The sequence below is a fragment of the Sturnira hondurensis genome, unplaced genomic scaffold (genome assembly GCF_014824575.4).
Source record: "Sturnira hondurensis isolate 20B ecotype Veracruz unplaced genomic scaffold, ASM1482457v3 Scaffold0004338, whole genome shotgun sequence".
Classification (NCBI taxonomy): Eukaryota; Metazoa; Chordata; class Mammalia; order Chiroptera; family Phyllostomidae; genus Sturnira; species Sturnira hondurensis.
This window is the reverse complement of record NW_028076969.1, coordinates 2,705,497-2,732,299: the sequence shown is the minus strand read 5'-3', so window position 1 is coordinate 2,732,299 and position 26,803 is coordinate 2,705,497. Positions and strand designations below refer to the sequence as shown.

Sequence of the window (26,803 nt, the reverse complement as noted above, 5' to 3'; positions counted from 1 at the left end):
TGACCTCCCCCACCCCCCATGGCTTTGGCTGAGTGAGTGACCTTCAGACCATAAGCCTCTAAGGAGACAAAGCTCATCTCCCTGACAGGAGCACCGCTTCTGCTCCTTCATCCATAACTGGCCCCCAATGCTTGATCAGTTAGCCAATGATGGGTAAGATTCCCTAAGTGGGGAATGGCCTAAGACAGGCATAATCATGTGGAGGTGCCGGGGAAGGACTTGGGGGGCTATGGAGAAAGAGGGTGATGGACCCTCTCCCCTCAGCTTTGACATAGCCTGTGTCCTCATTCTGTCTGCAAGAAGTCTTCTAATCTCTTGGCTGCCTTACTACTTTTACTTTTACTACTCTTAAACCTGAAATAATGACAGAGGGCAGTGCAGCCCTGTGGTGGAAAGGGCAGGCTCCCAACGTGATCAGGCCTGAGAATGAATACATAAAATTCTGTGAAATCTGCTTTGCTAAGAATGCTCTTAATTAAATGATAAAGGTCTGAGCAGAAAATGAGTTTGTTTCTCAAAGTTTTGTAGCCCTTTAGCTAACAGATCCTGACTCAGAATAGGCCCTCAGAGTTCTTTGTTATCTATTGTTTGATCCTTACTGCCTGACAATGATTAGTGAACTTTACCTATATTCCTGTGCAAATTAAAACCCAGTAAAAACCTGTCCAGGCAAGGGTCAGTGCGCTCCCCTCTTGAGGCAGTAGCCGTGCCATCCCTTTTCCTCCATAGGACTCAGTGATTTGTGTGAATTTGTCTCATGTCTCATCTATAATGATGTGGACACTGTGGGCCAGTGTCCACATCATTCTTCAATTCATGGGATAGCTATCTACCAAAATCTGGAAAAGTACTTCCTACTGATAAAATTTATCTTCATAACTTAGATCAATTATACTAACTCACTGTCTTCTCCCTGAGAATTGCCCTTTTCAAAATAATCATGGCTGCTTCTGTCCTTAAAATAGCTGAGCTGCATGGAGTATATGCTGAACAATCCAGGGATACCATTTGCATGGTGTTGTTAGTATTCCCCCTGAAGTTGAGAAATACAGTGATTTCACTGTCTACTTAGGGGTGTCACATCTAACCAAGATGTAGATGATCAGAAAAGGTATCCCAGATGTAAGATAAAGGGATCCTTCTAAGAAGCTCCATTTCACTTAAATATCTGTCATTTCCCTGTTTATTGTACTTGTCATATTGTAGTATAATAAAATATTTTATGTCTTTGCATTCTCAAATATACTGTGAGTTTCATGAACACAATGTTTACTCACATTTCTCCACCAACTGATAAGTGCAGTGCATGTTGAAAAAAATAGACTACAGTGCATTCAGTGGTATGTTAAATAGAAAGAAGAGATGGTAACTCTTGGGGAAGAGACTCAGATGGTAGGTGACATGTAATTATTGTCTCAGCAAAAGCCATATACTTATGCCAGTGTGTATAGTTCTATATCTTGGAATTGCTGAAGATAACAAAGGCCATCAAACTTCAGAGTTTCAAATCCAGCAGCTCACTCCAATTGCACCCACCACATTTTTCATAGCACACTGCACTGAGGTTGCCACTCTCTCTATAACCCAACAATTTACCCAATGAGTCAGAAGTAAAACAGTACACAATGAAAATTGTGATGGACACCAGTAACACCATGGCTAATACTATTACCTAGATCTTCTCTGTTGGTGTATAGCAAAAGATCATGCTATATACCACCAGATCATGCTATGTACCAGTTCATGCATGTGAACTTGACTTTCACCTAGAAATGCACTTGGGACTCAAGAGAACTTTAGTGGGAAAATCTAGAGGTACTCTATTCTTTTCCAAAGAAGTATAAATGTGCTTTCAGGAAGGTGAGGAGTAGGCAATAATATGAACACATTAGCAAAGTCCAAATTAGGCAAAAAGAAAGTTTACATTTAAGCTGTATGGTTGAATTCCTCAGGACCAGCTTCACCTACAACTTCAAGAGCAATAAAAGCCAATATAATTGCATAGTAGTTAGTGTTAGAAACAAAGACTTTGACCCTTTAAATCTCATCTTAAATTTCCATTGTTATCTCAATGATTTTCTTATGTTCTTTGGACATGATAGCAGATATTAAGTCCAACCAAGTGTCCAGTAGTATCACAGGCAACCTTGAATTTGATACTGCTGGATCCATATCTTTTTAATTTTTTAATGGAGAGAATCAGACAACCAGCCCTGAATTATCAGATCACCAAAAATCATGGTTAGGTTTTTGACAGATATCCCCAGTTCGTAAATGCTGCAAGTCCAGGGACTATGCTTATTAATTAATTAATTCTATTATTATTCATTCATATCTATATTGTTTAACTTCCATATTTGAGGCCCTATACCAGGTTTAAATATCCAATGATGTATAAAATGAGCAATCTCCATATACATAATTGATGGAGCATTAGCCCAGTTGGGAATACAGATATAGATTTGCAAATTTTTAATATTTTTTAAAGATTTAATTTATTTATCTTTAGAGGGGAAGGGGGGAAGAGGGGGAGAGAAACATCAATGTGTGGTTGCCTCTCATGCATCCCCTGCTGGGAACTGGCCTGCAACCCAGGCATGTGCCCTGACTGGGAATTGGACCATGATCCTCTGGTTCACAGGCCAGCTCTCAATCCACTGAGCTACACCAGCCAGGGCTAGAGTTGCAAATTTTAAATGCTATGAAGAAAAATAATATAGTGCCATGGATAACTGCAAAATTAGAATACTATACTCAGCAAAATGCTGGTTAGTTTAAAAAGGGGAAGCAAAGATACATTTACAGATTAATATTGGATTAATGAGTCACCAGAAGACTATTAGCCATTAAAAATCTAAAATATAATTTTTAGCTCAAATGAAGTGATCTCTGATTGAATGTCTGGATTGCAAGAAGAACTGAGGATCAAAGAAAGTGTATATGTGTGGACAATATAAATGAATGCTGAGTCTAAAAACAAAAAAATATATAACATCTGGTGAGGAACTATAAAGAGAAAAATAATTTAAATTTCAGATATCCAAGTAACTCACAGAACAATAATCTATAAATTGGAATGGGTACAATTAACAGGGTAAAAGTTCAAGCATCATATTTTCAAAGAATAGGTTAACATGATTGAATAACTCCAAACTTTAATAAGTTAACTATGCACATTATAATTTGTAATCTGAGCACAAATAGATTGGGGAAAAAAGGTCTAAATTTTATATTAGTAGTGTATGAAACCATTATTAAAATATTCACAAACATTTAATAAGTAAATAAGAAAAAAGATGAAAGTAAAGATGACAAACAAAAAATGTAATTAAGATGATATAAATAAATTAATATATATCAATACTTATTTTGAATACAAATGGAGCAAATACTATAGTTTAAAATATAATCTGACTGGAAGCAAAATGTTTGTACTGTTTACAGAGAATAGATCTAAAGTGCATGGGTACAGTAAATGTTGAAAGTCAATGGATGAAAAATATGCAATTACATTTTACATTTTAAAAAGCTGATATAATTATATTAATAAGCAACAAAAAAGACTTTAAGGCAAATAGAATTTGTAGAATTAAAAGAAGTCATTTTGAAATGATAAAAAAGTATCTATTCAGGTACTTTGTCCATGTTTTAATTGGATTGTTTGTCTTCCTGATGTGGAGTCAGGTGAGTTCTTTAAATACTTTGGAGATCGAACCCTTGTCCAAGGTATCATTGGCAAATATATTTCTCCATGCAGTCGGTTCCCTTTGCATTTTGCTAATATTTTCTTTATCCATGCAGAAGCTTTTTTAATTGTTCTTCAATTACAGTGGTCCCCATTTTCCCTTTGTTACTCTCCTCCTGCCCTACCCACCCCTACCTTCCATATTCAATCCTTCCTCAGACCATTTTCTTTGACCATGACTCCCTTATGGATGTTCCTGGACTTCAACCTTCCCCTTCTTTCCCTTGGTATCTTGCTCACCTCTCCCATACAGTTACTGTCAGTTTGTTCTTTATTTCCATGTTTCTGGTGCTATTTTGCTCATTTGTTTGTTTTGTTGATTAGGGTTCCACTTATAGGTGAGATCATATGGTATTTTTCTTTCACTGCCTGGCTTATTTCACTTAGCATCATAATCCTCTCCAGATCCATCCATGCTATTTCTAAGGGTAGGAGTTCCTTCTTTTTTTCTGCTGTGTAGTATTCCGTTGTGTAAATGTGCATCCATGATCCATCCATGATCCATCCATGCTATTTCTAAGGGTACGAGTTCCTTCTTTTTTCTGCTGTGTAGTATTCTGTTGTGTAAATGTGCCACAGTGTTTTGATTCACTCATGTACTAATGGGCACTTAGACTGTTCCCAGCAATTGGCTGTTGTAAATTGTGCTGCTGTGAACATTGGGGTACATAGGTTCTTTTGAACTGGTGTTTCAGGATTCTTAGGATATACTCCCAGCAGTGGAACTGCTGGGTCAGAAGGCAATTCTATTTTTAGTTTTTTGAGGAAATTCCACGCTGTTTTCCACAATGACTGCACCAGTCTGCATTGCAATGAACACTGTACTAGGGTTCTCTTTTCTCCATAACCTCACCAGGACTTGTTGTTTGATGATTTGTTTATGATGGCCATTCTGACTGGTGTAATGTGGTATCTAATTGTGGTTTTAATTCACATCTCTGATGGCTAGTGATACTCAACATCCTTTCATAGGTCTCTGGGCCCTCTGTATGTCCTCCTTGGAGAAGTGTCTGTTCAGGTCCTTTGCCCATTTTTTTCTGGACCCATGAAAATTTATTTCCCATTTTAAAAATACCTAAAGCACAATTTTACAGCTTCACTAGTGCTTTAACAGGATAAGCAGTGCAACTCAGATGTATGTGAAATCACCATGTACCGCCATAATATACACCCCAAAGGCCCTGTCTCTGTAAAATGTAACCATAAAAATTGGGGGAAATGTACTCAGTATTTATTTATTGTTTTGTTTTTTTAATTATTTTTGTTGTTGTTCAAGTACTGTTGTCTGCATTTATGTCCAACCACAGCCATCCCCACCTCCTTCCCCTGATGCCACTCCCCTTGGTTTTGTCCATGTCTCCTTTATAGTTGTTCCTGAAAACCCTTCCCTCCTTTCCTCTCATTATGTTCTCCCAGCTCCCCTCAGGTTACCATCAGATTCTTCTTAATTTCAATGCGTCTGGTTATATTTTGCTTGCTTGTTTGCTTTGTTGATTAGCTTCCACTTAAAGGTGAGATCATATGGTATTTGTCCCTCACCACCTGGATTATTTCACTTAGCATAATGTTTTTCAGTTCCATCCATGCTGTCACAAAGGGTAGGAGTTCCTTCTCTCTTTCTGCTAAGTAGTATTGCATCATGTAAATATATTATAGTTTTTTGATCCATTCATTTACTGATGAGTACTTAGGTTGCTTCCAGCACTTGGCTATTGTGAATATTGTAAATATGGCTATTGTGCTACTGTGAACATGAGGTGCATAGGTTCTTATAGATTGGTGTTTCGGGGTTCTTAGGATATAATCCCAGAAGTGGAATTTCTGGGTCAAAAGGCAGTTCCATTTTTAGTTTTCTGAGGAAATTCCATACTGTTTTCCACAGTGACTGCACCAGTCTGCATTCTCACCAACAGTGCACTAGGGTTCCCTTTTCTCCACAATCTTGCCAGCACTTGTTGTTTGTTGATTTGTTTATAATGGCCATTCTCACTAGTGTGAAGTGGTACCTCATGTGGCTTTAATTTGCATGTCTCTGATGACTGGAGATGCTGAACATCTTTTTATGTGTCTCTGGATCCTCTGTATGTCCTCCTTGGAGAAGTGTATGTTCAGGTCTTTTGCCCATTTTATAATTGGGTTGTTTCTCTTCCTGGAGTGGAGTCATGTGAGTTCTTCATATATTTTAGAGATCAAACTCTTGTCCAAGGTATCTTTGGTAAATATGTTTTCCCATACAGTTGGTTTTCTTTTTATTTTAATGCTGTTTTCTTTAGCCATGCAGAGGCTTTTAAAATTGATGAAGTCTCATTTGTTTATTCTTTCCTTTATGTCTCTTGCTGTAGGGGACATATTTGTGAAAATACTGCTGCATGGAATATCTGAGATTTCCCTGCCTATGCTCTCCTCTAGGACTTTCGTGGTATTGTGACTTATATTTAAGTCTTTTATTCATCCTAAGTTTATTTTTGTGTATGGTGTAAGTTGGTGATCGAGTTTCATTTTATACATGTAGCTGTCCAGATCTCCCAACACCATTTGTTGAAGAGGCTATTTTTACTCCATTTTATGTTTCTGCCTCGTTGGTCAAATATTACTGACCATAGAGACTTGGCTTTATTTCTGGGCTCTCTATTCTGTTCCATTGGTTCATGTTTCTGTTCTTATGCTTGTACCAGAATATTTTGATTACATTGGCCTTGTAATACAGTTTGATATTCGGTATTATGATCCCTCCTACTTTGTTGTTCTTTCTCAAAATTGCTGCAGCTATTCAGGGTCATTTATAGTTCCATATAAATTTTTGAAGTGTTTGTCCTCTATCTATGATATATGACATTGGTACTTTGATAGGGATTTCATCAAATCTATAAATTGCTTTGGGTAGTATAGACATTTTGATGATGTTAATTCTTCCAGTCGATGAACACGGTACATGCTGTCATTTTTGTGTGTTTTCCTTAATTTATTTCTTCACTGTTGTGTAGTTTTCTGAATACAGGTCTTTTATCTCCTTGGTTAGATTTATTTCTAGGTATTTCATTTTTCTTGTTGCTATGTCAAATGGGATTTCTTTCCTGATTTCTGTTTCTGATATTTCATTGTTGGTGTGCAAAAATGTCTTTGATTTCTGAACATTGACTTTGTATTCTGCTGTTTTGCCAAATTTACTCATTAGATTGAGTAGTTTTTTAGTGCAGTCTATAGGATTTTCTATGCACACTATCATGTCATCTGTAAACATTGACAGTTTGCCTCTTCCTTTCCAATTTGGATGCCCTTTATTTCTTTTTATTGTCTGATTGCTATGGGTAGGACTTCCAATGCTATGTTGTCTATGAGTGGTGGAAGTGGACATCCTTGTCTTATTCCTGATCTTAGTGGGAAAGTTTTTAGTTTCTGCCCATTGAGTATGATGTTGGCTGTAGGTCTGTCATATATGGCCTTTATTATATTGAGGAATGCTCCTTCTATTCCCACTTTGCTAAACGTTTTTATCATAAATGGGTGCTGTACCTTATCACATGCTTTTTCCTCATCTTTGATATAATCATGTGATTTTTGTCTTTTTTTTTGTTTACATGATGTATTATTGATTTGAGAATAGTGTACCATCTTTGCATCCATGGGATGAATTCCAGTAGATTTTTGTGTGTGATTTTTTAAATGTATTGCTGGATGTGGTCTGAAAATATTTTGTTGTGGATTTTGGCATCTATATTCATCAGTGATATTGGCCTGTAGTTTTCTTTGTTGTGTCTTTAACTGGTTTTGGGATTAGGACATTGCTGGCCTCACCAAGAGTAATATGAAAGGGTGCTCATCATTGCTAGCCATTGGAGATTTGCAATCCGCAATGAGATACCATCTCACATTGGTCAGAATGGTCATCATAACCAAATCAACAAAGAACAAATGATGGTGAGATTATAGCGAAATGTGAACCCTAGTACATTGTTGGTGGGAATGTGGATTGGTATAGGAACTGTGGAAAACAGTATGGAATTTCCTCAAAAAACTAAAAATAGGAATGCTTTTTCAACTGGAAATTTCACTGCTGGAGTTATATCCTGAGAATCTTGAAACACCAGTTCAAAAGAACCTACGCATGCCAATGTTCATAGTGCAATTTACAATAGCCAAGTGCTGGAAAAAGCCTAAGTGCCCATCAGTACGTGAGTGACTTAAAACACTGTGGTACATTTACACAATGAAATACTATGCAGCAGAAAGAAGGAAGGAACTCCTTCCCTTTGCAACAGCATGGATTGAATTGGAGAGCATTATGGTAAGTGAAATAAGCCCAGCAGTGAAAGACAAATAGCATATGATCTCACCTATAAGTGGAACCTAATCAGCAAAACATATAAGCAAGCAAAATAGAAGCATAGACATGGAAATAAAAAAACAAAACAAAACAACTGACAGTAACTGGATGGGAGGGGTGAATAGAGAAAGGAAAGGCTCAAGTCAAGGAACATGTATAAAGGACTCATGGTCAAAGAATGGGTTCAGGGAGGATTTAATGTAGGAGGTTGTGGTGGGTAAGGCAGTAGAAAGTAATGGGGGGTTGGGGACAACTGCTGTTGAACAACAATAATAAAAATATGAGTAAAATGATAAAATATTCAGTGAGCAGAATGATACATCCATTTATAATTATGTGCATATATTAGCAAAATTTCAACATATTCAATGTAGAAATTGACAAATAAAATGAAGAATTGATAAATCTCCATAGTCAGAAAATGTAACAATCCAGTCTTGGAAAATAATGGGAAAGCACTTAAAAATATCAGGATACAAAATTTTTGAGAAATGTCATTAACAAAGTTGACTCATCAACTGAAAAATATATAGTAACTTAAATTATGCACAGATCACTTATAAGCATTAAACACATAATACACCATAAAACACATCTAAACTCAACCTCTTCCAGAAAATTAAAGAAAATATTTCCCAACACATTTTACAGTACTAGTATTACTCTGATAGCAAAACAAGACTAATGCATTACAGAAAATAACAACACAACAATATCCCTCATAAACATACATGGAAGTAATTTCAACAAAACCTTAGCGAATCATATCCAACAATATATAAAAAAAGATAATATATCATGCCAAATTTGGATTTATCTAGGAATGCAAAATTGATTTGACATTTAAATATCAATTCATGTAATTCATCTTTGAATAGGCTAAATACACACCCACATACAGAAAACATGACAACAAAATAAAGTGGTCCTCTCAGTAGGTACAAGGAAAGCATTTAACAAAACCCAATATCTTTTACTGGTAAAAGGTTCCCAGAAAACAAGGAACAGAAGAGATATCTGTAATCTGATAAATGTCGTCTGTGGAAAGCTTTCAGCTGATATCATTCTTAATGGTGAAAAACAAAGTTTATTAAGCTTATAAACAAACTAAGGATATTCATTCACACGAGTTTTATTTAACATTTTACTGGAGGTTCCAGTCAGTCGATAAGGTGAAAAAAATAAATGACAGCATTATTGAAAAGGAAGAAGCAAAATTGTCTTCATTTTCAGAAAACACAATTGTTATGTGTAAAATATTTTATGGAATTGAAAATAAATAACTTAATAAATCCAATATGTGTCATCAGCAGAGTTTTGAGATATAAGATTGACAACATACAGAATAAACTGAATTGCTATGTACTAGCAATCAGTAATTGAAATACTAAAAATATCATTTGCAATAGCATCAGGAATATTAAATACTTAGAAATAAATCTGACAAAAATATACAAAGCCTTTACACTGGAAAATAAAAAATGCTGAAAGGAATTCAACTCTAAAAAGATGAAGATATAATATTCATAGATTACATGACATAATATTTTTAATTTCTCATTTCTCTTTAAATAATCTATAGATTCATCTAATAGCAATAAAAATCTCAAGGGATTTTTGACAGGGTGATTTTAACATTGATGTTAAAATGTAAAGCATCTAGAATAGAAAAAATAACATTTAAAATAAAAGAATAAAGTTGAAGGACTATTTAATTAAGATTTATTTCAAAGCTATGGTAACCAAGATAGTGTTTTTTGGCATGAAAATTCAAACAGACACCAACTAACAGAAACTAATTAAGTCCATACTAGACCTGCACATACATAGTTAACATTTTATTTTAATATCTATTTATTTGGACTTGAAAAAGGTGAAGAAGCATTAGAAAAGCATAACTACTTTCAACAAATAGATCTTAAACTATTTGTATATTCACATGCAAAAAATATTTCAACTTTCATTCATTTCATTCAACTCATATCTCAGTTCTTACCAAAATGAACTCAAAATAGATAATATGTATAAATATAATACAAAAACCCACAAAACTTCAAGAACAAAAGAACAAGAACACATAGTGTGTGTCTTGGTGACTTTGGGTTGTGCCGATATTCCTTAGCCAAAACAGCAACAAGTGAAATTCACAAAAGAAAAGGACAAATAAATACGACATTATGAACTTTATTTCTGCTTTTTGAGATACATTGTTAATAGAATAAAAATACATTTACAGACTGTTAGAAAATATTTGCATATTATGTGTGCCTAATAAGGGAATCGTATCAAGAATATATAAAAAACTTACAAAGTTCAATAACAAGAAAACCAACAAACCAGTCAAAAGTTTAGTGGCAAAATATTTGAAGAGACACTGTACAGAGTGATACACAAATTGCAAATAAGCACATGAAAAGATGTTCAACATCTTCAGCCATTAGGGCAAGGAAAATTAAAACACTAAGGATACACCCACATGCCTTTTAGAATGGCTAATGCTAAAAAGACTAAAAACAACCAAGTATTGGCAAGAGTATGAAACAACTGAACACTTGTATACTGCTGGTGGGAATGTAAAATTGTATTGTACAACTATTTTGAAAACTAATTTGGCAGTATCATAGAAAGTTGAATGAATATCTAAATATGACCCCAACTTTAGAGTTTTAAATATTTACCCTAGAGAAATTAAAATGTTTATCTATATTTATATACATATACCAATATTCATAGCAGCTTTATTTGTAATAGTCAAAAACTACACAACCCAAGTGCCCATCAATAAGTGAATGAAGAAACAAATTGTAGTCTATCGATATATTGAAATATTATTCAGTAATAGTAATATCAAACTATCGATCTGTACAGCACCAATGAATACCAGAATAATATTATTGAATGAAAGACCCTAGACTGTGAAAATGTACATACTGGCTGTATAATTCCAATTATATAAAATTCTAGACAGTGCAAACTAATCTCTCGTGACAGAAAGCAGTTCAGTGTTTGCCAGGGTTGAAAATGAAGTTGAGGATGTGTTGAAGAGAGAAATTAGGAAGGGACAGAGGAAACATTTGGAGGTGATGGGTATGTTCACAATCCTGATTATAGTGATAGTTCACTGGTGTGTGTGTCTGTGTACATAAATACACACACAAATATACATATGCAGATCAAAATTACATACTTTTTAGTGTATATATGTTACACTTTACAAATTTTCTTTTAAAGCGCTGAAGACTAGACTAGAACTTTAAATTAAAGTTGAACACTAATCATAGACTATAGAGGTAATAGTTCAAACAAAACAATAGCAAAAGAAAAACCTAAGAATATAGTATTAGACTAAAAAGATAATACATTATATTCAAGGTCATAGATTTCAAGCTCATAGTGAAAATTTCTTTATTTTTCACCTTAATTTTTTAAATTTAATTCTTGTTCAAGTACAGTTAATTTTCAATATATAGAGAAAAAGCTTTCATTTAGAATGGAAGGGCAGATAAAGTGCTTCCCAGATAAGTTCAAGTTAAAATAGTTCATCATTACCACGCCATTCTTACATGAAAGCTTCAAGGGACTTATCTAAAAAAAAAGATTAAAAAATGAATAGTAAAATGACAAAAAACTCACATCTATCAACAAATGAACCTAAAAGAAAAGAAAAACAATGAAAACAAAAACAATGAAAACAAAAACTAAGCAAACAACTAGAATGGGAACAGAATCAGAGAAATGCACATCACATGGAGGTTTTTCAGTGGGGAGAGAGAAGGGAGGAATGGGGGAGAAGGTACAGGGAAGAAGTATAATTAGTAGGCATAAAATAGACAGGGAGAGCTAAAAATGGTATAAAAAACAGAGGACACAAATAACTTATATGTACAACCCATGGACATAAACTAAGTGGAGGAATGCTGGAGGGTTGGCAGGGTGGAGGGGGAATAAAGAGGGAAAAATTGGGAAAACTGTAATAGCAAAATCAATAAAAATACTTAAGAAAAAGAATTTAAAAAAATTTAAAAAGCAAACTTCCAATGAACAATGCAGGCAACATTTAAAAAATAAACTGCTTACTCACACCATATTAAGAAAAATTAGTAAATTTTAAAGGTAAAAAAGCTATAACATGATTAAGAGTAAATGTAGAAGAATATTTCTAGACCTTAGGCTAAGAATGACTTATTAAAGAAGATACACATGACTGAGCCATAATAATAAGGGTTTACAAAAAAGAATGCATTAAATGAATAATTTCCAATAATAAGAAATACTTTATTACAGAGAAAAAATAAGCTGCAGTGAGAGGAAATATTTGCAACACTTTTAATTAACAAAGTATACAGAATATACTCATATAACATAATCCAGAATATATAACAGCATTCAAGAAATCAGAATGAAAAAAGGCAGACAATTCAACTAAAAAATTGCCTAAGAATTTGAAAAGGTACTTTTAAAAACAGGGTATCTAAATGACTGCTATGGACTGAATTATAGTCTCCCTAACATTTATGTGTTGAAGTCCAAATGCCCAATGTGATGGTGTTTAGAGGCAGGGCATTGGGAGGTGTTGAAGTCAGTAGGGTAGAGCCCCTATGGATTAAATTATTGCCATTATAAGAAGAGACAGAAAAGAAATTTTCTCACTTCACCACGTTAGGTTACGGCAAGAAGATAGTCATTTGCATAATAGGAATAGGGCTCTAACAAGGGGTCAAACTGGCTGGCAACTTGATCTTAGACTTCCCAGTCTCTGGAACTCTGAGAAATAAATTTCTATTGTTTGAGCCACCCTGTCTATGATATTTAGTTACAGTAGCCTGAGCAAGCCATGATTATGACCAATAAGGATGTTAAAAATTTACATGAATATTCATTAGTAATGATGAAAACATATGTTAAAATTAAAATAAGATTCTAATGCACATGTTGATACTGGCAGATGCTAAAGTGTACTTGACTACAGCAAGTGTTAGCAAGGATGTGGAACAAATAAACTCTCATGCATCACTTAGGAATGTAAATTAGTACATTTTTGAAACTAGTATAGATTATCTAGTAATGTTATAGTTAGGAACAAACTAGTAAAGTTGAAAAGCACACGCATATTATGACCCAGTCTTTCAATTTGTTAAGTTTATAAATGTAACATATAACCCTATACATATGCGTGTTTATATGCAACAAGGAATAAGATTCGTGAATGTTCAAAACAGCATTTTCCCAAAACTGAAAAGAGCTCTTTATTAGTAAAATGGATAAACAAATTGTGATATATATAAACTAGACTATACAGAGCAATAAAAATTAGAGAACTAGTTCTATGTACAACAATGTGGCTGAAGCTTACAATCTTAACAAAGAATCATAATGGAAAACATCAGGTTACAGAAATTATACAAGGTCTGTCTGGAAAAAATCCAGCCATTGCTAATATAAGGAGAATGGTTTGTGCAAAATCAATGTAACCTGACAGGAAAGGAGAGTGGACTGGATGTGCATGAGTGAACAATGATGACTTCACTGTACTACTCATTGGGGGTGGTAGGCACCACTGAGTGAGCATATGTATTGTGTGGCTGTCTCATTCAAAACAACTGAGCAAATAGAGCAACAGATATACATCAAATTTTGAGTTAAGCTTGAACATTTCTCCACAGAAATTATTCGGATGATTCAGAAGGCCACAGATATGAGCCACTGGTGATTGGCAGGTTCATCATGACAATGCACCCGCTCATGCATCACATCTTGTGTGGAGTTTTTTGGTGATACATCAAATCACCCAGGTGACTCAACTCCCCTACAGCCCAGATTTGACACCATGTGACTTCTGGCTTTTCCCAAAGCTAAAATCACCTCTGAAAAAGAAAGAGATTTCAGACCATTGATGAGATTCAGGAAAATATGATGAGGCTGATGATTGGTGATTGAGAGAACGGTGTGAGGTCCCAAAGTGCCTATTTTGAAGGGGATTGAGATGTTATTGTACTACATACAGTGTTTCTTATATCTTCAATAAATGTCTCTATTTTTTATATTACACCTCTGGGTAGCTTCTGTACAGGCATCTTATGCAGCATGATTCTACTTATATAGTATTCAAAAAAGGGAAAAACTTAAGTATTTTGCATAGGAATGCATAAATAAAAAAATAAAACTGAAGGAAAACAGGACTTGATTGTTATTAGCATCAGGTTAATGATTACCGTGAAGAGGAGGGAATGGTGGGAAGATATACAGGTCGGGGTTCTGAAATGTTGATAATATTTTTTGGCTTGACTTATAGTTATTTATGCAAGTGTGGCTTATAACTATCTATTAAGCTGAAAATGCATTTCACGCACTATCTAGATGCATATATATTTCTATTATGTAATAAAAGAATTTTGAAAGCAAAAACTACAAGTCTTTGTGAAACCTAGTGAAAAGTGTTTGGGCTCATTCCCTGGCCTGGGCCAGGCCCTGTGATTTAAAGCCCAAATATTAGTCTCTTATAAGGCATCATAGGCCCTATCAGCAAAAGCATTGGGTTGAGAATGGTATATGCATTTTTAAGCCTACTCCAGAACTATCCATGTGTCAGAAATGAGCTTCCTAAAAAACTTTGTCCTGCTTCTTACTCTCACCCATAACTATGATCTAAAAACTAAGGTCTCTATAGACTGTGACTCATATGCTTTAAGAGAAAATGCAGTGTTACTTTGAGGTGAAGGTAAAGACTCATAACTTGAGTGTAACCAGTTATGATGGAGCACTTCACCTACTCAGTAAAGCAGATTGCCCCTTCATGTGAACTGACAGCACCTTTAGCACTGGATGGCTTAGCAGTGAAGCAGAGAAAACTGTGTCGAAATGAAAATAATGTGATACACAAAAATGCTCTGAATCATAGTAATAGTAGAGAAATGTTATGGTTGGTGCAAAAGCAAGTCATTACTGGAGGCAAATGACTGAACTAAAGAAATTTGATTTCCCCTTGATTTTAACTTCATGGATGGCTGCCTGCCAGAAAACTCAATATATCGCTGAAACTTCTGCCTCTTTGTCAATTTGACTGAAATCAGCCTATGTAATCCAAATGATTTTATTTATACCAGAAAATAAGAAAAATATTTCAAAGCTATATTTTAATTAAAATTCAAAATTCATTAAAGACTAGTTTCTTTGTCAGATTAGCTTCTGCAATTATAAAAATTTCAGTTTATTTTTCTTTAATTTTTTTCAACTCAAAATGGTTATTTTTATTGTTGTTCAACAACAGCTGTCCCGTTTCTCACCCCCTCCCACCCCAGCCATGCCCAACTCCACCCTGATCCCACCACCCCTTGGTTTTGTCCATGTGTCTTTTATAGTTGTTCCTGAAAACTCTTCCCCCTTTCCCCCATTATCTCCTCCCATCTCCCCTCTGGTTACTGTCAGATTATTCTTATTTTCAACATCTCTAGTTATATTTTGCTTGCTTGTTTGTTTTGTTGATTAGGTTCCACTTAAAGGTGAGATCATATGGTATTTGTCCCTCATCACCTGGATTATTTCACTTAGGATAATGTTCTCCAGTTTCATCCAAGCTGTCACAAAGGGTAGGAGCTCCTTTCTTCTTTCTGTTGCATAATGTTACATCATTTAAATGTACTATATTTTTTGAGAAATTAATTTATTGATGGGCACTTAGGTTGCTTCCAGCACTTGCCTATTGTAAATTGTGCTGCTGTGAACATTGGGGTACAGAGCTTCTTTTAGGTTGCTGTTCAGGATTCTTAGGATATAATCCCATCTGTAAAATTGCCACATCAAAAGGCAGTTCCATTTTTAGTTTTCTGAAGAAATTCCATACTGTTTTCCACAGTGTCTGTACCAGTCTGCATTCCTACCAAGAGGGCACTAGGGTTCCCTTTTCTCTACAATCTGGCCAGGACTTGTTGTTTGTTGATTTGTTTATGATGGCCATTCTCACCAGTGTGTAGTGGTATCTCATTGTGATTTTAATTTGCATCTCTCTAATGGCTGGAGATGCTAAACATCTTTTCATGTGTCTCTGGGGAGCTCTGTATGTCCTCCTTGGAGAGGTGTCTGTTCAAGTCCTTTGCCCATTTTTAATTAGGTTGTTTGTCTTCCTGGAGTGGAGTCATGTGAGTTATTTATATATTTTAGAGATCAAACTCTTGTCTGAGGTATCATTTGCAAATATGTTTTCTCATACAGTTTGTTTTTTTTATTTTGATGCTATTTTCTTTAGCCATGGAGAAACTTTTTATTTCGATGAAGTCCATTTATTTATTTTTTCCTTTATGTCTCTTGCCCTAGTGACATAATATGTCTATCAGTGAAAAAATTGCTGTTTAAAATATCTGAGATTTTCCTGCCTATGTTTTCCTTAGTCTCAGCAATCGGAAAAGAAAAAGAAATACAGAGCATCCAAATTGGAAAGGAGGAAGCAAAACTGTCACTGTTTGCAGGTGACAAGATAGTATACAAAGAAAATCCTATAGACTCCATCAAAAAACTACTCAACCTAATAAATGAATGTGGCAAAACAGCAGAATATGAAGTCAATATTCAGAAATCAAAGGCATTTTTGTACAAAAACACTGAAATATCAGACACAGAAATCAGGACAAAAATCCTTGATGACATAGGAACAAGAAAAATAAAATACCTAGGAATAAGCCTTATCAAGGAGATAAAAGACCTGTGCTCAGAAAACTATAAAACACTGGAGAAAGAAATTAAGGAAAACACAAACAAATGGCAGCATGTACCATGATCCTGGATTGGAAGAATTAACATCATCAAAATGTCTGTACTACCCAAAGCAATTTATAGATTCAAGGTAATACCTATTAAAGTACCAATGACATATTTCACAGATATAGAACAAAATTTTAAAATTTTTTATGGAACCATAAATGACCCAGAATGGCCTCAGAAGTTTTGAGAAAGAATGACAAAGTAGGAGAGATCATACCACCTGATATCAAACTGTATTACAAGGCCACTGTAATCAAAACAGCCTGGTACTGGCATAAGAATGAACATATGGACCAATGGAACAGAATAGAGAGCCCAGAAATAAATCCAAGTCTCTATGGTCAATTAATATTTGACCAAGGGGGAAGAAGCATAATATGGAGTAAAAATAGTCTCTTCAACAAATGATGTTGGGAGGTCTGGAGAGCTACGTGCAAAAAAAAAGAATGAAACCCAACTTATATCATATAAATACACAAAAATAAATTCAAGGTGGATAAAAGACTTACACATAAGTCTTGACACCATGAAAATCCTAGAGGATTTCAGTTTCTTATGCATACAAAAAGGAACATTTGATCCCAGCTGAAAGAAATATGCTTGAGACAGTGAAACATCACTAGATGTTGATAGACAGGAGAACTGTGTCTAGTCACTTGAGATGTGGTAATTTCTGGAGTTACAAAAAGTGATATAAGCTAAAAACTAAAGGAGAAGATTCCAGTACCTATTCTGGTTTTAATATCGGTTCCTGGATGGTAAAGTTAAGGATTGTCTCTAATCTGCATATTAGAATCAGCTGGGAACATCTGCAAATTCATATCTCCAGGCTAAAACTCTGGGCCAAATAAATCAGAATGTCTGGGGGAATGGAGAGGGCAGTACTTCTAAGGCTTCACAGTTGCTTCTCTTGTGCACTTCAATGAAACCACTGCATTACATGGGAAGAGTTTATTACAGGAAGACAATAACAAAGTTACTAGATCTAGTGAAAGGATTACTTGTTGGCACTGGTGTAATATGGCTCCATATTTTAAAGAATGAATGAATAGGTAGGACATTGGGTAAGACATAGACCAGACTCCCAGAGCTTTTTTCAGCTAGGAAAATAGGTTCCAATTATAGACTGAAAGTGAAAGGCACAGAGAACTCAATTAAATAGTAAACTGCTTGAGGCCATGCTCATGCGTTTCTTTCATTACCCTGTATTCCAACCCAACTAAACTTGCTAATAGTGTTCCTGTGAATCATCCACGCAACCATTATCGATTTGCCAACACTTAGGAAATCTGCTTATCATGGGGCTACTTAAAAACCACATAAATACTTTTTGTTGCAGTGCTTACTTCAATCAATCTCGTATAGATCCTAGAAGATAGCACTTTAATTTCAAATCACAAAAATGGTATCCTGCTTACATCAAGATTTACCCTTTGCTAGGATGACAACCATGCAGAATCATTTGCAAGGCTGCTTCTGTCCCCTGTAAATAAATACTGAATGAGGATTCTGGCATCTTCCTTTAATGACTGTCCCAGGTTTAATGGAGACAGAAACTAAAACAGTGCAAGGGGGTACACATTATTAGTTACATATCAATTCCAAAGGACTTAAATAAAAAGGCCCTGTATTGACTTATCTAACCATAATCTGAGATATAGGATGGGCTCGAAGATAACCATAAACTCAAGACTGGCTGTTTCTCTGCACTTTACTTGACTATGTCCTCTTCTAATTAATGATCACATCCATTCTCAGGCTGTTTCCATCTGGAGAACAACGCCTAGAATGGTTCCTGGATTTACATCCACACACTACAATGTCCTGAATAAGAAAGAAAATATCCTTATCTCAGACTTTCAAACACATTTTCTAAGATTCACCCTGACTAGGCTGTTTATATTATTTGCTAATCTCTGGACCAGTGATGGTGGATAGGGGAATGGAATGAGTTGATGACCACAAGCCAGGAAGGCTTGGCTTTGAAGCTGGGAGAAGTCAATATTCCTCACAGTTTCCTAAATAAGTAAGAGCTGAAGCCTAAACAAAAACCTAGATATTAAAGAAGGGAGAAGGTATTCTGGGTAGGCACACCAGAACAAAAAAATTAAAACAACAACAACAACAACAAAAAAAAAACCTATAGGAATAGTTCTCAACTTTGGCTGCATATTAGAATCAGCTGGGAACATCTGCAAATCCATATCTCCAGGCCAAAACACTGGGCCAAATAAATCAGAATGTCTGGGGGAATGGAGAGGGCAGTACTTTTAAGGCTTCACAGTTGCTTCTCGTGTGCACTTCAATGAAACCACTGCATTACATGGGAAGAGTTTATTACAGGAAGACAGAAATAATATCTTTCAGCTTCTTTCCTCACATGGGGATTTTGAAGAGAGATGAGTTGGTTTTATTCCCAGAGCTCTGGCAGCTTAAAGCCACCTGAGCTGACAGTTGCATTTCCCCTTACAAAGTGGCTTAAATGTAGTAGAATTGTACTTTTCTAGGCTCACAATGAACAACACAAAGGTTACAGCAGTGGCTAAATCCCATGTGGGAAGCACAGAGAAAGTCATTGTAAACGCTGCTTTTCCATAGTGACAGAAGAGAGAGAGGATTACAGTTGGGTTTAAAATGCCTTTCCTATTCTCTGTTAAAGGTATTTGTAGAGTATGCAACCACTAGTTGACTGGTTAGCAGAAGCATGGCTTTGTTTTCTTTTGTTTCTGATTCTTATCCCTAGTCTTTCATCCATTTACTACATATTTTCTTACTGTTTGCTATTCTGGATTCTGTAGTTTCTCTCCTGAGAATTTAGCAGGTGAATCGGGCTGAATTACAACAAACAGAAATCAAAACCTCCTTCAGACTTATAGATTTAATTTCCTATTGTTTTTCCTCTTTTTTGGTGAGGGTTGTAAGAGGAAAAAATAGAAAATAATTTTTCTCACTTATTTGTCTTCTAAAACTGCTTGGGCTTAATTTTTTAAAAGAAAGTTATCCCTTCTCTTCTAATTCCATTTATATTCAGAAAATGCTTTTATAGAAAAAGGTTGGCTAATATTGGCTTTCATTTTGCTTCCATTTGCCTATCTATGATCAACTTTTTTTTAAAAAAGCATTCTGAGTCATGCTCCATCTTGCACCTGGCTCATTATTCTTTAAATACTTATCATCACCTTTTTATATATTTTGATTTTTAACGTGTTCCAACATGCCTGAATAACAGTATTTCAATGCTGAAGGAATGTGTTTATAAAGCAAAGGAGTAGACACTATATTTAACCTGAAATGTATAATGATTAGAAACAACCAAAAGTTGTATACTTAAAGTAATATCTATCTTTAGCTGTATGACAGTCACTAGGAAACTCTTACTTTCTTAATTTATTGTTATGTCCAATATTCTGAGCATAAACATTCAAATTCTTTCTATTTTGTTATTTCTACAAAAAGCAAATTTAAGACTGTAAAAAGACTTATTTCTTTTTTCTTTTAAATTCACAACCATTGTCTTATAAACAAGACACAAAGCAAAGAAAAAAACAAGAAAAACTTATGAACATAGACAACAATATTGGGATTGACAGAGGGGGAGAAGGTGGGGGATGGTAGAAGAAGGTAAAGAGAGGAAAAATGATGATGAAAGGAGACTTGAGGTGGTGGATGCACAATATAATATACAAATGATGTATTGTAGAATTGTATAGCTGATACCTATATAGTTTTATTAATCAGAGTTACTCTGCCCCACCCTGTGGTGCTTAAACCTGACTGCTGGTTATAAATTGACTAGATTAACAGTGGAAGAAAACAGCCACAGACTGCGAATGCCTGGCTGCCTCCAACAGGCTGTCTAGGGTGAGACTGGGACACCATCTGACATTACAAAGGGCATGTCCAGAAAGAGAGAGCAGTGAGATGAATTCCACCACAGTCTTCTTTACGTTTTGCATTTTTTCTCTCTTGCATAACTTCTTTTTTCTCTTGCATAACTTTTTAGCATTCATTTTATATCTTTCAAGTGTGTGCATATTGTCACTACTTTTTATATTATAGTTTACTTCAAATGTCATATTTTGCTCCTACCTTCTCTTATTCCATTTTAACTTCTTTCCTCTTCTTATTTTAATTTTAATTAAATTGTATTTTTTTGCTACAACTTGTTTTCATGATACGCCTTTACTATTTCTACCCCCTCCAGCTTCTCAGAACCAATTTTCTTGTCATTATTCATCTTAAAATACCCTTGTTCTTTCTCCATCTTCATCTATCTTTGCTCATCAGTTGAGGATGTGGTGGTGGTTGCATTTTTTCAAGTTCATTTCTAGATCTTCACTACTTTTGTATTTCAAACCTCATATTTTACCTTTCTTCTCTCCTGTTCCATTTGGCCTTCCTCTGGCTCCTAATTTTTTGTTTTAAGTTTTAATTTTTCCCTGTCTTAGATTGGTTTTCGTTCCTCATTCTTTTTCTCCTTTCTCCCTCTATTATCTCAAAATTCTTTATCTTTCCTCTAGATATCTCTTAAGTTTCTTACTTTACTTTTTCTCTTGTTCCATTCCAACTTATATTATTCTTGCTCATTGTTGTTCATAATGCTGTGGTAGATCTTTTTGTCTAATTTGATTTCTTTTTTTCTTTCACTATTTTTATTATTATTTTTAATTTTTATTATTTACATATATTTTAATTTCTGGTCAAACCAAATACTATTCACTTTTCTTCTTTTATTCCATTCTGCCTTCTTCCCTCTTTTTTTAAGATGTAAATTTTTTTCTCTCTTTGCCTCGTCCCTTATTATTATTGCTCCTTCCTCTACCCTCACAAAATTACTTTTCTTTCAGTTAGTCATCTTAAATTTGTTTTTCTCTCTTATAATAGTGTTTATCTCCTTATACCTTTATTAATACAGCCTCACTTGCTATTGATGGTGTAATTGAGAGTGGTGGTTAATTTTGTGAGTGTGGGTTTGTTTTTTGGGCTGTTTGATTTTGTTCTGGCAGCACCTGTACAACAACATTCAAGATGTGATGGGCAGAGTGACTCTTAGTCAGTTAACTGGAGTGAAGAACCCACAAAAGAATGACCAGAAACAATCAAAACCAAATTATAGACAGAGAGACCACATAAATGACCTGAGGACCCCAAGAGCATCAAGTTAAAGAGATCAAGGAGACTGTACCACTGAAACCCACAGGTCTCTTACCACAGAAGATCACACCAAAAAGACAGTGAGTCAAAGCAGATATATCCAAGAAACAGAAAGAAACAAGAAGAGTCACCCAAAAATGGGGAGAAAAGCAACAACCCCCAAATGAAAGGAAAGGTAGAATCCTCAAAAAGAGTGGTGCTAAATGAAATTGAGCCAGGCAAACTATCAGATATTGAGTTCAAAATAATGGTTATAAGGATGCTCAATGAGCTCAGTGAGAACTACAAAGAACTCCAGGGAGGCCAGAAAAACTTACTGTGAACTACACTAGCATGAAAAAGGACCTATAAACCATAAAAAATAACCAGGAGGAAATGAAGAATACAATATATGAAACAAAGAACACAGTAGAAGGTATTAAAAGCAGGCTTGATGAAGCAGAGATTGAATCAGTGAGATGAAGGACAAGGTACAAAAAATTTTCCAGACAAAGCAACAAAATAAAAGAAGACTCAAAAAGAATGAAAAGCAGTTGGGACTTCCAATCAAAATAGAGGCATAGGTAGATATACTTTGCCTCCTAGCACAACCAAAAGAAGAATAAAAACAAATTTAAAATAAAAAAAAAATAAGCAGAACTACTAGAAAATCAAACTGTGTTGAAGCCCAATGACCAAGGATTAAAAAAGAAACATTCATCCATACCTGTAGGAGAGGTGGGCATGGGCAGCCAGGGTGGAAAGGACTCATGGTAAGGTAGCAGCTGGTAGACTAGGCTGTCCCACATTTCTGTGTGATTAACTGGGAGGAACAACTGGGGAGTGAGACAGACCATGCAAACCAGGGTTCCAGCATGGGTAAATAAAGCCTCAAAACCTGTGATTGTAACAACTTGTGGGGGTTGTGGCAACAAGAGAATCTCCCAGCTTCACAGAAGAGTTCATTGGAGAGACCCACCTGGTCCTAGAACATATACAAACCCACCCACCTGGGAATCAGTATCAAAAGGACCCAATTTCTTTGTGGGTAGTGGGACAAGTGACTGAAAGCCAGCCCACAGCCCAGCAAGCACCATTGTGCCTTCTCTAACCCTTGCCCACATACAGCACCATAACACAGAGACATGAGCTGTCTGACCATGGCAAATAGCTAAGGCTCTTCCCTTTACTATGCAACATGTGCACTGAAAAAAAAATATGTCCCAAATGAAAAAACAGATCAAAACTCCAGAAATAGAACTAAGCAATAAAAAGATAGCCAACCTATCAGATGCAGAGTTCAAAATACTGGTAATAGGATGCTCATGGAAATGGTTAAGTATGGTTATAAAATTGATAAAGAAGCAAAGGCTATGCAAAGTGAAATAAAGGAAAATGTACAGGAAATCAACAGTGACAGGAAGAAAACTGTACTCAAATGAATGATTTGGAGTACACAGAAGAAATAAATATTCAACCAGAACAGAATGAAGAAATGAGAATTCAAAAATATGAGGAGAGGCTGAGGAACCTCTGGGATAACTTTAAATGTTCCAACATCTGAATCATGGAGGTGCCAGAATGAGAAAAGGAACAGTAATGAATTGAAAACTTATTGGAAAACATAACAAAGGAGAACTTCCCTACTCTTGCAAAGGAAATAGACTTACAGGAAGTCAAGAATCAGAGAGTTCCAAAGAAGTTGGACCCAAGGAAGCGCACACCAAGGCTCATCATGATTACATTACCCAAAATTAAAGATAAGGAAAGAATCTTAAAAACAAGAGAAAAGGAGATGGTTACCTACAAAGAAGTTTCCATAAGACTATCAACTGATTTCTCAAAAGAAACCTTGAAGGCCGGAAGGGGCTGGAATGAAGTATTTGATGTCATGAGAGGCAATGACCTACATCCAACATTACTCTATTCAGCAAAGCTATCACTTAGAATGGAAGGGCAGATAATGTGCTTCCCAGATAAGGCCAAGTTAAAGGAGTTCATCATCATTAAGCCCTTATTATATGAAATATCAAAGGGGCTTATCTAAGAAAGAGAAGATGATCAAAACTATGAACAGTGAAATGACAACAAACTCACTACTCTCATCAAATGAACCTAAAACAAAAACAAACAAAAACAAATGAAGTGAAAAAGTAGAACAGGAACAGAATCACAGAAATGGAGATCACATGGAGTGTTTTCAGCAGGGAGGGAAATGGGGGATAATGAAGGAAAAGGTACAGGGAATAAGAAGCATAAATGGTATATACAAGATAGAGGGAAGTTAGGAAGAGCATAGGAAATGGAGAAGCCAAAGAACTTGTATATACCATCCATAGACATAAACTAAGAGAGGGGAATGCTGGTGGGATGGGGTAGTGGTGAAGGGCAGAACTAAATAAAAGGAATAAAAAATGAGACAACTGTAATAGCATAAAGAATAAAGTATATTTGACAATTTTAATCCTAATATAAAAAATGAAATGGGTTAAAAAAGTTTCAGGACAGGATGAAACATAATCATATCTATATCATAGCGATAGAAGAAGGAGAGGATGAGAAGCACAGCACAGAAAACTTGTTTGAAAAAATAAGAATGGTTCCTTAACATAATGAGAATAAGAGTCATGCACCAGGAAGCACAGAGGGTCCCACTTAAGATGAACCCAAAGAGGCCCACTCTAAGACACGTCATACTTAAATGTCTAAATTTGAAAATGAAGAGAGAATCTAAAAGGCAAAAAGGGAGAAACAGCTAGTAACATAAAAGGGAGCTTCAATAAGGCTACCAACCCATTACTCAGCAAAAACATGACATGCCAGAAGGAAATGGCAAGAAATGTTTTAATAGAAAGCAAAGGCCTGCAACCATGACTACTCTATCCACCAAGCCTTTCATTTAAAATGGAAGGTAAAATAAGGAGTTTCCAAGACCGCCACCCCCTGCCAAAAAAAAAGAGACTAAAATATACATTTGCACCAAACCACCATTGTAAGAGATGCTAAAGTGACTGCTTTAAGAAGATAAAGAAAATGGCCACAGCTGGTGTAGCTCAGTGGAGCACGGGCTTGTGAAGCAAAGGGTCGCTGGTTTGATTCCCAGTCAGGGCACGTGCCTGGGTTGCAGGCCAGGTCCCCAGTAGGGGACACGTGAGAGGCAACCACATATCGATGTTTCTCTACCACTTTTCTCCTTCCCTTCCCCTCTCTCTAAAAATGAAATAAAATATTTTTTTAAAAGATAAAGAAAATGAATGGAAGAGAGAGGAAGACAGGTATAAAGGAGAAAAATGGCAATGAAAAAGTGCCTATCAATAATAACCTTAAATGCAAATGGAATAAATACTCCAAATCAAAATACATAAGATAGCTGAATGGATAAGAGAAAAGGACCCACATATATGCTGTCTAGAACAGACATACCTGAAAACAGATCTACGCAGACTGAAAGTAAAAGGATAAGAAAAAATATTGCAAGCAAACAAACATGAAAAAAAAGCTGGGATAGCAATGCTTATATCAGACAAAATAGATTTCAAAGCAAAGGCCACACAAAAGAGACAAAAAAGAACACTTCATAATACTTAAGTGAATAATCCATCAAGAATATGTAAGTAACTCTAATAAACATATGTGCACCCAACATAGGAACAGCCAAGTATATAAGGAAGATTTGGGGGAATACTTCAAGAAAGATATCAACAAGAACGTGCATACTAGGAAATTTTAATATTTTATTTTCAACAATAAATAGATCTTCCAAGCAAAGATTCAAGAAGGATATTGAAGCACTGAACAACACTCTAGGTCAAATGTACTTAATTGTTATATACAGAACCTTTCACACCAAAGAAACAAAATACACACTCTTTTCAAATGCATAGGGAACATTTTTAAAGATAGCCCCAAATATATAAAATCAGAAACAAAATAGTGGAAATTATAACCAATATGACAGAAATACAAAGGGGTATCAAAACAAGCCTCAACAAATTCAAGAACATTGAAATCATATCAAGCATTTTCTCAGAGCATGGTGGATTGAAAGTAGAGACCAAATTCAAATAAAACACTCATAAACATTAAAATTTATAGAGGCTGGACACCATGCTCTTAAATAATGAATGGGTTAACAATGAGATCAAGGAAGAAATCAAAAAGTTTCTGGAAACAAATAAAAATGGACACAGAATTTATGAGACACAGCAAAGGCAGTCCTGATAGGGAGGTTCATAGCAATACAGGCCTACCTAAAAAAGAGAGAAACATTTCAAATGAACAACCTATTCAACATATACAAAATCTGGAGATACAACAACAAAAAATGCCCAGAGTGAATAGAAGGAAAGAAATAATCAAAATCAGAGCAGAATTAAATGCCAGACAGACTAAAAGAACAATTCAAAAATGAACAAATTCAGGAAGAGCTGGTTCTTTGAAAAGTTAAACAAAATTGACAAGCCTTTAACAAGACTCATCAAGAAAAAAAGAAAGAGGCCCCAAATATATAAAATCAGAAACAAAATAGTAGAAATTATAACCAATACAACAGAAATACAAAGGGGTATCAAAAGTTACTATGAAAAAGCATATGCCAAAAAGTTGGACAACCTGGAAGAAATGGGAAATTTTCTAGAAATATCTATTTTTCCAAAATTTAATTAAGAAGAAGCAGAAAGCCTGAACAGACAGATAACAACTAGTGAAATTGAAGCAGTAATCAAAAAAATTCCAGCACACAAAAGTGTCCTGGACCAGATAGCTTCACATGTAAATTTTACCAAACATTTGGGGAAGAGCTAACTCCTATTCTTTTCAAACAATTCCAAAAAATTCAAGAAAAGGGA

At 35.2% G+C, this 26,803-nt stretch overlaps 1 long non-coding RNA gene across 1 annotated transcript; it reads right to left on the bottom strand.

The window, feature by feature from the left end:
* Nucleotides 1–2,324: 2,324 nt before the first annotated feature.
* LOC118986603 (uncharacterized) lies at nucleotides 2,325–20,954 on the bottom strand. Its single transcript, XR_005066413.1, has 3 exons — nucleotides 20,866–20,954; nucleotides 18,544–18,551; nucleotides 2,325–2,335 (listed from the first exon to the last, which is right to left on the bottom strand). It is a non-coding gene; the product is annotated as an uncharacterized LOC118986603 (long non-coding RNA).
* Nucleotides 20,955–26,803: the final 5,849 nt, after the last annotated feature.